The sequence below is a fragment of the Mesocricetus auratus genome, unplaced genomic scaffold (genome assembly GCF_017639785.1).
Source record: "Mesocricetus auratus isolate SY011 unplaced genomic scaffold, BCM_Maur_2.0 Super-Scaffold_100676, whole genome shotgun sequence".
In the NCBI taxonomy this organism is placed as follows: domain Eukaryota; kingdom Metazoa; phylum Chordata; class Mammalia; order Rodentia; family Cricetidae; genus Mesocricetus; species Mesocricetus auratus.
The window spans coordinates 89,586,929-89,603,394 of NW_024429266.1; the positions used below are offsets into that span (position 1 = coordinate 89,586,929).

The window sequence follows — 16,466 nt, forward strand, 5'->3', positions numbered from 1 at the left end:
CCCTTCTTTTAGATTTTGCAATGCATATCCCCCCTGGCTTACCTGGTTATTAACGTTTGTCTAGTTATTAACTGTTTGTCTTGCCCCATTCGGCAGCCTCGACAGTTTGGTTGACCACTAAATTTTGAGCCAATGCTAAAATGCTCAATAAATATTGGCCTAATGATTAAACGGCACAAATGGTAACGGAGAGAAGGCATTTAGTAGACATAGTCCAAGTAACACCATGAGAGGTATTAGTGTGCCGGCCAGCTCGGCGTCACTACAGCCATTGACTTACGAAGAGAACACGTTTATTCTGGCTCAGTTTTGGAGGTTCCCGTCCTGATCTGGCAGGCTGCTTCTTTACAGGCCTTCTATGGGGTGAAGGGCCAGCACATTGGGGCACGTTCTCTTTTGTTTTTTGTTGTTGCTGTGGAAAACACACCAGCTCAGGGAGGAAAGGGTTAACTTAATCTGACAGCTCATCACCAAGGGAATCTGAGGAGGAATCAAAGCAGAAATCACAAAGGAAAACTGCTTACCGGCTTGCTCCTAGGCTCACATTCAGTTAGCTACAGTTCTTATACAGCCTAGGCTCACTGCCCAGGGAAGGCACGGCAAACATTGGCTGGGCCTTCCTACATCATGATCAATCAAGAAAATACCCATGAACCAACGTGATCAAGGCAGCCCTCCATTTGAGACCCCCACCCCCACCTCAGGTAACTGCTTCAGGTCAGGATGACAGCTGAGGCTAACTAGAAGAGGGCAGGGGTGCAATGCTGAACAAAACTCCTCAGATCATGGGCAGAAAGTGAAGAAAAGAGATGGGGGTCTCAAAATCCACCTCGAGGGCACACCCCCCAATGACCTAAAGCTTCCCACTAGGCTCTCTGCCTTTTCAAGATTTCCATCACCTTTGTGCCGGGGACAAGAGTAACTCACAGGCCTGTGGAGAACAGCGCAGATCCGAACTATGGCCGATAGAGAGATGCTGGAACAGTAAGAAGGTGGGTGGGGCATTTCTCTCAGGCTCCAGGAGCTCTCGGGAGGAAGATATAAAAGTGGTACTATCAAGCGAGATGAGGAAAAGAAGAGAGCAGGCTTTGTGAACTTGAGAAGGTATGAGTTCCAAACATTATTCCAACAGACAAGGGTCTAGAAGCGCCTTGTATGCAGAGCTGGGCCTCCTTGATTGGATCTGAATGGTTAGATCCACTAGAGAGCAGTAAAAGTGTGCCTCCCAACGAGGGCTGGGGGTCAGACCCTGGGACTTTGGAGGATTCAACGGAGAACAGACATTAAAAATAACTGAAAAGGACAATCTGAGTGTACAATTCGAAGAAAGGGAGGGTGGGGGTTGAAGGAGTCCAAGAAAAGCATTCACAAAACATGTAGTCTGCAGTCTCCACGGCAAGACATCCAAGACTAAACGTGGTCACTAATCCCAATCTTGAGCAGGCTGAAGTACAAACACCACTAAAAAAAGTGTCCAGCCTGGGCTACACAGTGAGTTCCAGGGCAGCCTGGGCTATAGAGTGAGGCTGTTTCAAACACACAGGACTAAAAAGTGACCCCTGAACTTGGATATATGGATGTCTATGACAAAAGGTCCACTTTCAGTAGATTCGCAGGGAGAACAGACCGCATTTGAACCATGAGGTAAAACGGGAAAAGCACTGGAAAGCGATCGTAGGTATGTCTGAGAGTCAGAGGTCGGTCAATTTATGAATGGAGACCAACTTTCTAAAGGGCCAGACGAGGAGTCTCCGGGTATCACAGTGTCTCAGATACACTTCTCTGTCCTTGCAGCCATTTCGATGGAGGGGGAGGATATGATCCAGATAAAGTACAAGCTACAACCCCTCCCTCCCCACCTTCCCACCCCGTGTATGAGTCATGCTTGCAGCTGAGAGCTTGCAAAGGGTGCCCGGCTTCCCGGGAATACTGGAATTCAGTGACTCGGATGGCTCCAGGCTGGAGGGCGCTGGGGAGACTCATTCACGATTTCCTACCCAGCACTCGTCACCTCCATTCAGCATTTCCCTCTCAGCCTCCCTGACGGAGCCCGAACGAACAAAGCTCCTTCCCACCCGCACCGCAGACTGAACCCCCTCCACCCTTCGCGCCCCGCAGCGAACCCTTAACGCGGCCACGTGACCCCCTCACCCCAGCCTCCCAGGCTCGACGGCCTCGCCCCCTCCCCGCAAGCCCTAGCCCGCTTCGCCCCGCCCACCGCGCCCACGTGACCGCCTCTCTCCCACCTGACTGGCTCCGCCCTCTTCGGACGAACCCGGCCGCTGTCGCAGCTGCCCGACTCCAAAATGGCAGCCGCGCACGGCACGCACCCGCGCGGCCGGACCTCCTTGACTCGCCGGCCTCCCGACTCTAGCTCCCAGCCTCCCTCCTCGGGCCTTCACCTACCCGCCTCTGGATTGGCCGACGGGAGTCCCGCCCCTCCAGAGCCCCGCCTGCCATTGGTCACGGTAGGCTGCCCTTCAGAGAGGCGTGGCCCCGCCTCCCCCCCCCGCCCCGGGAGGTATTTTCCATTCCGGTGGGGGATTGGGGGGCGGGGGGAGGGGAGAGGGTGACGAGGGGCCGGGAAGGGGTGGGGGCTGGCGGGGGCATCCGGCCGAGCTGGGGTCCCCGGGCTCCGTCCGGAGGAAGCGAGGCTGCGCCGGCCGGCCGAGCAGACAGGAGCCGAGGACGGGAGTGCGAGCGGCTCCGGCTCGCTCTGTCGCTGACTGCGCTGCCCCGGCCCGTCCTGCCTGGCCTGGCCGCAGGTGCCCTGGATGAGGCCGCCCCGCGTGCCCCTGCCGCCGAGTGTCCCCCGCGGTCGCCTCTCCTTGCCCGGGTCCCTTCCTCGGGCGGGCGCCTCCGCACCTCGGCGCGGGCGGCACGGCCCAGGGCCGGGATGGAGCGGCCGGGAAGAGGAAGACAAGCCGGGGCATTGAGCCCCTGCGCACCGTACCGCGCGTAGTGGGAGCTTGCGCGCAGTAGGCTCTCGGTACGTTTCGGAGGAGGGGATTGCTTTTCGGTTGAAATCAGGGCGCCTAAGGGGAATGAAGGGGTCTCTGGGACTGGTTGGAGGGCATTCGTCCTCGGGGTCTCTTCGGTGGGTCGGGACTGGGTGGAGGGGGTGGCCGGGCACCCGCTGTCAGGAGAGGGTACCAGGCAGTTCACCTGGAGCTCCAGAGCTCCGACCTGAGGGTCCTCAAGGTCGACGGTGAAAGGTGTACCGGGAGATGAAAGAAGGAGCCCGGGAGCGTGGATGCGGGGACAGACGGGAGCATCTCCGGGGGGTTAACCTGGGGTGGTTAGTACAGGATGCGGAGGTGGCCACAAGGAAGACCCCGCTTCAAGTCCTTGGGCTCTCAATAAATGGTGCTGGGGTTTGGGCATCCGAGTGGCTGAAGCGGAGTGACTTTGTAGGGAGGGAGTTGCATTGATAGAAGGATGCTAAAGAAACAGCGTAAGTACATCTTGGTTTGGGTCTCAACTTTGAATGCTTGGGATATCAGTCACGAGATTTTGACATTTTGGCGTTCCAAGCAAAGGTGGCTTGCTGCTGGACTTGGTCGGTGATCCTTTATTTTAAATTGTGTGTATATATTTGATAGGTTTTGGCACTTAGCAGTTTTCCTGGATATTCTTAAAACTACACCTTTAAATGCTGGTAGCAGCTTCCCCATCCGCACTGGAGGCTAGCTTCTTTCAAAGTTAACATTAGGCTGGACTGTACTATTAACGATTTTTGACATTTATCCTAGAAGACTAATAAGTCATGCTTGCTTTTTACTGCTTCTTTACAAGGTAGTGTAAAATTGAACTACCTGCTCTATAGAAGTTTAAGAATGTTTTTTTTTCTTTAAGTAAGTATTGAAATAAGAAGGATGCTGGTATCAGAAAGCAGTGCTAAAATCAGAGTGTTGTAACAGTCGGGCATCTTAGTCAGATGCATACTTTAATCATAATATATTTTCACGTATTCGTAGTCCGTTTTTGAGACTGGCTTAGAAACGGAAGCGAGACATGAAGCATGAGGCAATGGCTGTTGTCCAGAGTTCACCTTTGTGGCTGTCCTGCAGGGATATTAGCTTTTTCCTTTCCATCGAAAGGAGTAAGCTCAGAATTGCACAGCCAGCCTTTTATCTTTTTTTTAAAGTCATATTCTGTATCACTCATTTCATACATTTGTTGAGTTCTCTACGGTTTACAAAATGAAAACTCGTTTGATTTAGGAAGTACTTAAAATTTAGGGGAAAAATTCTGGAGCATATCTTGCCGGCTAACTCAGGCATTTCTGCAAAAAGGCGCTAATGTTTTTAATTGGCCTTCTAAGTGCTTGAATAAGTAATGACTAATTATATATTTTTCTCCTTATTGTCCTTGAATTTTACTATTTGTCCTTAGGGAGAATGTACTGGCATACAAAACAGCAGCTTAAAATATTGAAACCTAACACCTTTTGACATTATAATGGCTTCTACATCATTCACCCCGAGAATGGCAAACCGGTAGTGAGGCTGGCTTTCCCTTTTCACCTTGTTTGGAGTGGACTGTTTCCTATGATTGTGGGCCTAAAGCAAAACAATTTACTGGCTGTGAAGTAATGGTGATAACTTACACAAAATGAGAATGAGAGGCTTGGAGAAGAGATGCCGATGAGTCATTTCTCTTAGAGCTGGAAGAGTAGAAGGTGGAGATGATTATTTTGTAGATTAGGAAACCAAGGCCCAGAGCTTTTGAAGGGACTAAATTGCTAGTTGCTATCGGAGTCAGGATTAGTGGGCCTGACTCTGGAGTGTGTTCAGTTATTTTCCTACTTTATCACCTGCATACTGTTCATTTCTAAGCCTGCTAGTGCCAGCTATCAATGATTTTTCGCTTATTTGTAATGCCGTTTCTTTGTAACGGCAGAGAACTTTGAGTGCTTCATACATGAAATGGTGCAAAACTGCATAAGCCTTCATTTAAAAGTTGGAAACAAAGTGCCGCATTATTAGTGAGAATGCTAATAGTTTCCTCTTATTGCAGAGACAAAACTGTCATCTGGACTAAAATATTAAATGAGCATCTTAGGCTAAACTAGTGTTCTAGCTCTGTGCTAAAATTAATTGAGGCTTTTAGAATTCAAAGGGGGTTTTGTATTTTTAAGTGAATTGTCTGAAAATTTCTAAGCGTGGGGGTTTTCGTATGTTAACATGGATTTTAATTCCTTTAAAAGGAAGTAGAATTACATAACTGTGAAAATACAATTTATGCCATAGTTGTAACAGAGACAGGAGTTGTATTTCAGCCACTTAATTCGAAGCTGTCCTAGTTGGGTGTGGTGCAATAATCAATAATCACAGCCTTTAGGAGGTGGGGGCAGGGTAGATGCCAGTTAAGGGACAGCCAGGGCTACATGAGCACAATTCAAGGACAGCCAGAGCTACATGGTAAAATCCTATCTGAAAGAAAAAGGAAGTACCTTCTTTATGGCATATTGGTGAGGATTAATTGTGCCTAGCACATAGAAAGGGCACAGTAGTATTAGACATTATTTTCTGTGTTTCATTAGTTTAATTAGGATGTATGCCCTCCCCCTTGCTGTTAATACATTCTTCCAGGTTTAAAAAAAAAACCCTAGATAAATACACAATTATTTGCCTTAATGAAGATTTAGTGGAAATGGCATACTTATGGTTTTTGTTCTGTCTCTGCTTACCCTGGACTTTCAATTGGATCTGCATATCAAGTTAGAGTTAATGTTACATTTCTCTGAATGGTGGGGAATGTTTAAATAGTGCTACCCCCAAAGTGTGCTCTTTTGACATGTTTCCAGATGGCTTTTGTGAGTGGCAGGGCACAGAGAGTAGCCCTGAAAAGCTGTCCTTGCATGCTGGAGAGATGTGTCTCTCTGTAAAGAAAATCTGTTAGTGAAATAAGCAGTTAAACAGCTTCTTCCTTAAGGCTACTTTATCTGTCATAGCTGGATCTAGGAGAAAATGGATGGTCTATCTATCCACCTCCTTCCAGATGGCCACAGGGTGTCACATACTCGGAGGATGTCACATGGTCTTTTGAGGCTCTTACTGAGATACTTTGTATGAGACAATCTTTGTTCTGAAGTGCATTTCCTCCATTCACCCTCCAAACTCTGTTACCCTCACCCTTAGTTCCTCAAGCCCTGTCCCTTTCTGTCTTTCAAAATTGTAAGCTGCCTGCTAACCTCCAATCCCCAGTGCTGACTGGGAGTCCAGAGCCTCAAGCAGCCAGACCAGCTCTCCACCAGTCAGTTACACCCTCAGTTCTAGCCTCTGTGAGCCACCCACACGTGCAAGTTACACATTTGTACACCATTCCTCTTGCTCACCTATTGCATTAAAAAAAAAATAGACTCCAATACCAGACATCGGGTCTGGGAGGAAAATTCCCCTTCTCCAGCGTCTCAGAGAAGCCAACATTCCAGCTCCACTACTCTAGAGTGAAAAGGTGTTGATGCTGCTTTGCAGGTACTCTGAAGAAAAGACTGCGTTCTAGAACTTTTTAAGTGCGTTTAGACTAGGCAGTCAAGTTTATAAGGTCCATTATTGATCGACACTAGTTTCTGCTATTGGAACCATGAGAAAAAAAATCACGGAATTCTGTTTTCTGTTAAGTTAATTTCTTGTCAGCGTTCTTATTTGCCGTGTTTATGTATATGAGGATGTGCGTGCCATGGCAGGCACGTAATGAGAGGACAGCTTGTGGGACTCACTTCTCACCTTGTGCTGTGTAGGTCCTGGGAGTCACACTCAAGTCCTCAGGCTTGGCACCACAGGCACAGTTAACTGCTGAGCCTTCTCTCTGGTCTTAGCAGTTGATTGTTTTTTATAGCTTTACACATTGAACTCCAGGGTTTAGTGATGTGTTTGTGTAATTCCAACTTTAAGATGTAAAGTTCTTTTAATTTGCTATATCTCAGGCCCAGCTAGTATTATGACATGTGGTTTAACATGTCCCAGTTGGTGACAATTATTGTCTGTTGTTAGCAGGCCCAGAATCACTGAAGTTACCTGAGAGTCATCTGGAACCATCAAAAGTTTCTAGGGCTGTAGTTGTCTCTCACTTCTATAAAATTTTAATGTTTGAAAATTGATCAACACCTAATCTTGTATAATAATGGTATATATTGTAATCCTTTATAATACTGTTAGAGGACACTTGTTGGATTCATGTATATTTTGGGAACCTGTAGAAACAAAACAGGTTTTTCTTTGCACCTATTGAATAATGTGAATACATTATTTAGTTAAATATGATTTTAGAAGTCATCAAAAATATTATCATTAAGGTATAATAGGCATTAGGTCAGTTTTTTTCCCTGTTAGATTGGAGGGTGTATATATGTTAGCAAATACTAAAAATTGTGTGACATTGAGAGTGATCTGTCACTCAGGGTACATGGGCTGAGTAGAACATAATGCTTTCTTAGCCTCAGTGTGGATGTTAGACAGTGGGAGGAACAGTATAAAACATGATAAATTCATCATCTGCATTGGCTGTCTTATTTTAAGGAGAAAACGGGCCTTTGAATCTGGTTAGAGTAGACATAATCTTGAAGGGCAATTGGGCTAGATTTTTGGCTCATGTTAATAGCCAAAAATAATAGGTAAATTTTACTTGTGTAGTTTAAGTGAAAATTAGTTGCCTGCCTTGATGTGTAGGTGAACAATTCAAATAAATGATTTGAAAGAGACCATAATGACACTGTTCCATTTCCACACGTTCATATACGCTTTTTAACACAGTGGAGAACCAAAACATGCCACCTTAAAATACACTTCTTTGGCATATTTAGAAAAACTGTCGACACTGGGATAGTTTTAAAGAGCTGTCTTTTTGTAGAAGAAATTTCCCTCCATAAAAGAAACCTACACTAGTAAACAGTGATGCAAGCCAGTCTTCCTGAGCCTCCCTTATCTCCTTAAAGGAGGATCTAGGAAAGATGGTATCAAGGAAGAGAGATTAGAGGACTACACCTCCCTCAGACGGATTGCCACAGGCTGTCTGGTATTCAGCACCTCCTTAGAGTCTGCAGTGCCTAACAACACAACCTGTTATTAACTGCTCTGCTGCAGCCTCGCAGGGCTTGTTGCCACCATTCTCCAAGCCCCGTTGTTGCTGTACTTTAGGATACTATGTAAACATCAGTCACATGGCCCTCCTTGGCCACCATGTCTTGTGCAGGGTAGTTTGCCCTTCTAAGCCTCAGCCAGGTTCTTCATCTGTAGATTCAACCTTTGATTGAAAATATTATGGGAGAAACTATATCTATAATGAGCATGCCCAGACTGTTCTTCCTGTCATCTCCTCTCTAACAATGCAGTATAAGAATGAGTCACATTGCTCTTACCTGTATTAGTGTTACAGAGCAGTGGGAATGTAGCTCAGTTTGTAGAGCACTTGCTTAGCATGCACACTAAGAGGTGGGTCCCCAGCATCACATAAACAGGGTGTAGTAATTCATCTTTAAACCTGGCAGAAGTAAGAGCATAGATGACAAGTTCAAGGTCATCATCAGCTGTGTGGAGGTCAAAGCTACCTAAGCTATATGAGAGAGGATGCCTATAGATTGTATGCAAACACTGTGTCATTTGGTAAGTGTACTTGAGAATCTTTGACTTCTGTATGGGGTCCTGGGAACTGATTTTTGTATTAGATCTACAGGCTGTCTAAACATTAATAGAACATCTCATGTTTACATGAGACTTCGGTCTAACTCTTACCCTTCATTTTGATCAGTTCAAGGACCCATTTCATTTTACATTGTTTTTTTTTCCCATTTTTTTAAAGTGATTTGAAAGACTACAGTGAATGTTGCCAGATCTGTAGCTGTTCCAGTTAGTTAAGCCAAGCCAGCAAGGGGAAGTTTCAGGACCATCCCCTGAGTTTTCATGTAGCATAGAGATAATACACTTAGAGGACAATACTCAAATTCTATGTATAGGACTTGACTTGTGACCCAGGAAGAGGATCCAGAAGTTATATAGATGGCTTCCTTGAAGGCATCTATTATAGTAGCTGTTGGGCCAGGGAGTTCAAGAATAAATTGAGAGTTGCTGGGCATGGTTCTAAAAACAAAAAATGGTATTGTACATAGCAGTAGTTATCAAAAGGTTACCATTTTTTAGCTGTTATTTTACAGCTGTTCTTTGGCTTCATTTGCTGACAATTCTGAAAGGTAGGTGGCATTATCCAGTTCATACAGATGAATCAACTCAAGGACATTAAGTGACTTTCCCAAGACAGCTATTACGTGGTGGATTTAGGATCAGGGCTCTAGTCTTTTGATCATTAATCCTACACATATCTCAGGATATTAAAAACATCTCTTAATAGTTTAATTTAGGGCTTATGAAGCACTTTTAACTCCTTGCCTAAGAAGTGTATATAAATACTTTGAGAGGATTTGTAGACTGTGTTTAAGTTATATAGTCTCATTCTCTTTCTCTCTAGCCTACTGTGACCTTGAACTCACGAGATCTTCCTGCCTCAGACTCCGGAGTTCTGGGGTTGCAGGAGCAAGGTAGGACAGTCCTGTAATCCTAACATTCAGAGGCTGAGGCAAGAGCATCACAAATTTGACTCCAGCCTGGGGGCTGCATAGCCATAGAAAAACTGAACACAAAGAAAAGTGAATTGGAGAGATGGCCCATTGCTTAAGGATCCAGGTTCGAATTCTAGCACACACACATGACAGATCATAAACCATTTAATACTCCAATCCTAGGGAATCTGATGCCTTCTTCTGGCTCCCAAGAATGCTAGGGACACGCATAGTGTACAGACAGAGATACATGCAGGCAAAACACAGAAATATAAAAAAGTACACGTAAAGTAAAAAAATTAAGTTTAAAATTTTCTTCTAAAAAGGAAAAACCCTTTTCAAGAAAAACTAGGGATGTTTTGCTGTGTAGTTTTGCCCTTTGAAATTGGTAAGTTGGTTTTGGCCACCCATAAAATATTTCTTTGGTTGACTTTAATTCTGAATCATGAACGGTCGTTAACAAGGAAAATGTTGTTTAGTAGGAAAGGCACTGACATAGGCATCCATGATGTGGGTCACTGGAGTAGTGAGGGGCAAACATTAGGGTCACATTGGGGTAGGCCGAAGGTGTCCTGGACTAAAGGAAGGTTTGAGAAGAGCAGGTGGAGATGGGGACAAAGGGATTATGGCATATTAGGTGAGTCACTGAGCCTCCGAATGGTCTTAGAGCAGAGATCAAATACAAGAAAGTACCATGGTGGCTCTCACTATACATGTTTTTAAATATAATTTATTCATTTTTATTTTATATGTTTGGTGTTGTGTCTGTGTGAGGGTGCCAGGTCTTGGAGTTACAGGCAGGTGTTAGCTGCCATGTGGGTGCTGGGAATTGAACCCAGGTCCTCTGGAAGAACAATGCTCTAACTCCTGAGCCATTTCTCCAGCCCCTATACATGGTTTTCTATATATGCACATTCTTACTGTTACATGTGGAAATGATTTTATACTGATCAAGTAGGTATATATGACAATATTTTGTAAGTTCTAAGTGTTGTGCTCATTAGAGTGATGGATACAGAAACATCAGTTATCTTTTGAAGGGAAGACAGCCAGGAGAAACAAACGTAGAAAAGACTGGGGAAGGGGAAATAAAGATCACAGTCCAGACAGCATTCGGTGGCATACGCCTTTGATCCCAGCACTTGGGAGGCAGAGACAGGTGGATCTCTTGTGTTCAAGGCCAGCCTGATCTACATATTGAGTTCCAGGACAGCCAGGGCTATTTAAAGAAACCCCATCTCTAAAACCAAAACAAAACAAAAAACTCATGGTCCAAAGGAGACAGATGTGAGCCGAGTTAAATTAAGTGCTGGTTGAAAGTCACTCATGTGTAAGTTCACAATTGTAACTGTTTGCAGTTACTGTAAGGAAGAAACTAAGCATATAGTTGAAACATCTTTTTTTCCCCACTTTTTAGTTTAATATATAGATAGTGTTAATATGGCTGTGAAAACAGCTAATTAAGAGTTGGCTGTATTGTCTGATTGTTTCTGCACAGGGCTAGCTAATGGCTTTAAATAGTATAAGGGAGCTCATAAAAATAAAATAAGCTGGGCTGGATTACTGTTTATTCTGTATTATTAAAAATGAAAGGGTATAGTGTGCTTAAGGAGAGGGTAAAATCTAAGTTTTAAAGTGAGTCTAAAAGAAAACAAGGAAGTTAGACTATATCCAAGGTAGAGTGGAAACAAATGTAGAAGAGTCTTAGGTACCATATTAGAGTAGTTTGAATTTTTATTTGGCTATGTACTTAGGAAAGTAGCACTGTTTGACATTTTAGAAAAGAGTCCATAGAGATAATACATAGAATATTCTGGAGGGAAGAAGGTTGGAGACCTTACTCACTAAGTCATTATTTCATATGACAAGATGAGTGAGTGAGACATCCTGTCTGGCTTCTCACTGGGAGATCACAATCGTGGGTGTCATTTAAATAAGGAGACTGTGTGAGAGTCTGAATCAAAGAGTTTGTGGTAGAATGGGAATGATACCTGGGGTCAGAGAAATGCAGGAAATCCTGTCTCTGGACTTGGGTTGGTTCTGAGGGTGATAGAAGTTGAGCAGAGGCCAGCTTGGCAGTAGAGTTCCATATATGAACTTCAGAGAGTTTGCACGTACACAGTTAAATAAGTCATGACACAACCAAGATGCCAGTTAACATACAGGTTTAGATCAAGGGCCTGATCATGTGTATACATACAACTGTGAGGCATATGGTTTGTTGAAAATCATGAAATATGGCAAATAACTATAGTTTCTAAATAATAATGAATTCAGAATAAAAAATCGTGAAAACAAAAGCATAAACATTTAAAAAATATTTACCTGTTACTGCCACCCAAAACTCTTATTCTCTATAGTCCTGGCTGACCTAGAACTCACTCTGTAGTCCACCCTTGCCTCAAAACCACAGAGATCCCCTTGCCTCTGCCTCCCAAGAGCTGGGGATTAAAGGTGGACACAGCTGGTCTGGAATCTGCGCCCTTTCAGGATCTTTGTTACGTTGGCCTGAAAACTTTTCAAGTCTATGAGAGTATCCCTGAGCCAGCATGCTTTCCGCTTCCTCCCTGACCCTGCAGCTCAGTTGGTGCCTTAGGCCCTGAGAGGAAGTCTGTGAAAGGGCGTTTGCAGCACTCCCTCAGTGGAGGGCATTCTAACTAGGGGAAGGAGTTGATTGGTCAGTAAGATGGAGATACCTGGCTTAGGTAGAATAAGTACATCTGTTAGAAGCAAGGCCGTCAGGTCCTGAGAGGAGGAGTGTGCAGAGAATGTGGTGGTGACTGAGTTTAGTGGGAAAGAGGAACTTGCCACTGGTAAGGAGGGGCCACAGTACAGAAAGGAGCAACCAGGAGAGAAGCAAGGAGCTTGAGGAGTTCATGGAGGAGGGAGGGCGGCTCTCTGTCACAGTCACACAGTACCTGACTAATCGTAGTGCTGATGGCCCCATTGTGTGGCGCTTTTGTGACATAACACATCATGCTGGAAGTGAGTGATAGAGTAAAAGCGCCCAGCTTCTTGCCAGGAAGCAAAAAAGAGAGATACCAGAGTCCTATAATCCCCATGAGAGCGTGCCCTTGGTGACCTGAGGACCTTCTCCTAGACTTTAACACCTGGACCTTCAGGGGGCTTTTTTTTTATCCTGACTGCAACCGCTCACACGCTCTCCCCTCCATCCTCTACCCACCACCCCCATCTGCTCCTCTTCTGTAATCAGTCAGAAAGGGGCAGGCCTCCCTGGGCTTCAGCAAAGCATGGCATATCAAGCTGTCAGAAGACCAAGCACCTCCCGCTGAATTCAGGCTGTGCAAGGCAGTCCAGCCTGAGGAACAGGTTCCCAAGAGCCAGCAAAGCCCCAGGGACAGCCCTGCTCCCATTGCCCGGAGTCCACAAATAGACCAGGCCACACTACTGTCCCATATGTGTGGAGGGCCTAAGTCAGGCCCATGCTGACTTCCTGGTTGTTGGTTCAGACTCTTGAGTTAGTAGTTTCTGGGTTTTCCTGCAGTGTTCCTGACTTGGGGACATGCTTAATCCAAACTAAAGCAATTTGAATTGGGGTTAGTGAGAAATTAGAATAGGTCAATGAATGAAAACTAAAATTTGGAGTTGGGACTCCCAGGAGCGATTTAGTAGAAACCAAACATGAACAGAGACAATAAGGTAACAGAGCAGTTTAGCACTAAAATAGCAGTTATGTTTATAGTCTAGACGGCACCCATGATCTGTGACAGTCTAAATTCCTTGTGTCTTCATCTTGTCACTATGTATCTCTCTAACACTGAACCTTAAACGTTCCTGAGAGTTTTATGGGTCTCAGAACTGTGGTTCAGTAGGTTAGAAGAGGGTCGGTGATGCTGTTAGTCACAGTCAGTCTTGAGTCCAGAGTTTGCAAAGGACAGTTCCAAAGGGCGGGCGGGCAGTAGGAAGTCGGAATCACAGCTTTGCTCAATGCTTTAAGACAGTAAGAACTAGAAGAACGGCATACATGCAGTAGAGTGCACACACGCTAAGGGGCTTTGTTTTTCATGTTGCTTCCACCTCCCACCCTGGCATTGCAGGCCCGAGCCAGCGTACCCAGCTTCCGCTTCTGTACTTTTGACAACTTATAGATCTTAAAATTCACAATTTCAGTCAGCCCAAAAGGGTGCCTGTGTCCCTTCGGTTCTTGTTTTCACTTTTTCTATGCCTGCAATCAATGATTGATTCCCCCCACCACTATAAGATTTTGAAGGCTAGTGTAGGGTAGCTCGGTATAAAGATCTGGCTGAACAAGTATGAGGACCCGAATTTGTAAAAGCCAGGTGTGACTGCATGTGTCTACCGCCCCACAGGTGGGTCCCAGGGCCTTGATGACCCGTCTAGATGAAAGGACAAGCCTCGGGTCCAGCAACAGACCCTGTCGCAGAAAGATGGAGAGCTGTCGAGAATAACGCCTGATCAGTATCTGACTTCACACGTGACACCCATGCGTGCGTGCACGCACACACGAGAGAGAGAGAGAGAGAGAGAGAGAGAGAGAGAGAGAGAGAGAGAGAGAGAGAGAGAGAGAGAGATTCTGTTGATTGGAGAATTTGTGTGAACATAGTGTGGAGTAGTTCTTTTATATTGGGCTTTTGGTCAGTGTGATGTTTTGAGGTTCTCCTGTGTAACACGTGATGCTAGTTTTTTTGTTTTTCTCATCAGCTGCAAGCTAGAATTACTTTGTGTGATCTGCTGTGGAAAGGGTTGTTCCCAGCCCTTTGACTGTTGTGAACAGAGCTGTAATGAACATTACTGAATATACCTTCTTACAGGCAGAGTTCTCTTCAGGAAATACCTAGAAATGGAATTGCTAGAAATAGATGAGTTTCTGAGGCAGTTAACTTTCTGTGATCTTGATTGGATCAAAAAAGGCTCCAGAGATGAGAAGACTCATCTCCCGGGAGAACTATGTAAGGTTGCCCCACCCTGAATGCGTGCCTCACTCTCCAATAGGTTCTGGATGTTAAAAGAGGAGACTGGGGGTCACTGCCTAGTGCAGGCATATTCTCTGCCGGGTGGCTTCTGGTGACATTAGCTATATACATTACCACATCCTCCTGGCCATGATGGGATGAAACCATGATCTAAAATAAATGTATCTCCTTCAGGCAGTGGCTGTCAATCTTCCTAATGCTGCAACCCTTTAATACAGTTGCCCATGTTGTGGTAATCCCCAACCATAAAATTATTTTGTTGTGCTTCATAACTGTAATTTTGCTACCATTATGAATCATAATGTAAATATCTGTGTTTTCCAGTGGTCTTAAGGGGTCGTCATCCCCAGCTTGAGAACCACTGCCTCAAGGTGTTTTCTGGGTATGTTGTTACAGGGCTGTAAAGCTGACTGGCGTGTCCTCTCATTCCCAGTCTGAGAGTTGTTTGCATTGTCCCTCCCCACTGTAGTCTAGTCGATGTGTTGGGGTAGCTCATTGTCATTTGAACGTCACTCTCCTGGAGATTGTTGATCATGGCTACTCTGTCATGTGGATGTACTCTGTCATGTATTGTAGCTCATTGTCATTTGAACATCACTCTTCTGGAGATTGTTGATCATGGCTACTCTGTCATGTGCATAATTTCCTTTGTTCAAAAGGAAATTTAGCCAATTGTCTGTTTACTAAATTTTAGCTTTCTCTACCATCTGTGGCTTGCCTATTCATGATGGTGTCTTTCATTTTATAGTATGTCCTTTTATGTTAGAGTTTTCTGGGTCCTCTGTAGCAAAGGAGTATGTATCTCTGTTTATTTAATTCTTTAATTTTTTGAGCAATACTGTATACTTTTCTGTGGAAGCATTTTCAAGAAATTTGTAATACTTTTACTTTCAAATCCCTAAGTCTCCTCTTGTGATCTGCCTTGCATACTTTGCTGGGGGTACCACAGACCCTCAAGCACCTCAGGTCAAGCTGACTGGCCATCTGGTTCCCTCTTGTGTTGAGGTTCCAGCAGTCAGCGGATGTAGTCCTATGCCCACAGGTAATAATCTGGGGCAATCCTAGGCCTGCTTGAGTAATTTTCCTCCTTTCAGAGATTGTGTTTCATAGCATCTGTGTTGTAGTCTCCAAAGTATCTGTTACATCACCTCTGTTTCTGCTTGTCTAAAACTGGTAATTAGCAGTCCAGGGAGGTCTTTTTCCTTCATTTTAGACGTGGGGAGAATATCATTGCATGTTGCTAACCTAAGAAAAGACCACAGACTTGCAAGTTATAAGCGAAAAACTTTGTTTTGACATTGTAAAGTTAGAAAATCCTAACTTGAGCCATCATAAATCGGGGTCATTCTTGGGACCTAAGCTTGTGTTTGTCGTGGAGGAGGTCTGCCAGCCCCGTTTATTCCAGTACCTGTGAATGGGGGTGTAGTTTATCTCACTTTTTCTCTTCTGTTAGTTATCAAAGCCCAGGCTGACCTTGGACTTGCATTAGTCATGTTGGAGCCTTCCTAATTTTTCCTTTCGGTTTCTGTCTTGTTTTCTGGTGCTGGAGATTTTTGCCTAGGGCCGCGAGCACTGGGCAAACCCTTCTCACTGAGCTGCAGTTTACTCTTGAGTCCTCTAACTGGGCGATGCTTACTGAGTCTGTCCCCAGCGTCCTAAGGATGTGGACCTGGACATTCTTCAGAAAGTCACTGCAGTGACTCAGATGCATGTATTTGCTATGCATAGACCTCCTTAGATATCAAGATATTAAGATTGGGCAGTGTCAAAGTGTAATGGTCCAGTAGCCTACACATCTGTTATAAGCTGTTATCTGCCAACCTTTGAAGCTTGTTCTTGTCTGCAAGGTTGGAGACAGTGGTTCATTTCTCTTTATTTATTGGCAGACTTGGTGAAGGGCTCATCAAAACCCTGATAATAACCAGCTGCTCTGTAGAATTCAATTTGGTTTTATG

The 16,466-nt window shown here is 44.9% G+C and overlaps 1 protein-coding gene across 2 annotated transcripts in view; it reads left to right on the top strand.

Moving 5' to 3' along the window:
* The first annotated feature begins 2,307 nt into the window (after window positions 1–2,307).
* Socs5 (suppressor of cytokine signaling 5) overlaps window positions 2,308–16,466 on the top strand; it is a 40,660-nt gene continuing 26,501 nt past the window's right edge. The window contains exon 1 of one of the 2 annotated variants that reach the window (XM_013118517.3): window positions 2,308–2,468. The gene's annotated coding sequence lies outside the window, so the exon portion shown is untranslated. Of the gene's footprint in view, window positions 2,469–2,593; window positions 2,990–16,466 lie in introns of those variants that run through there. The other variant, XM_013118516.3, reaches the window with a different exon arrangement.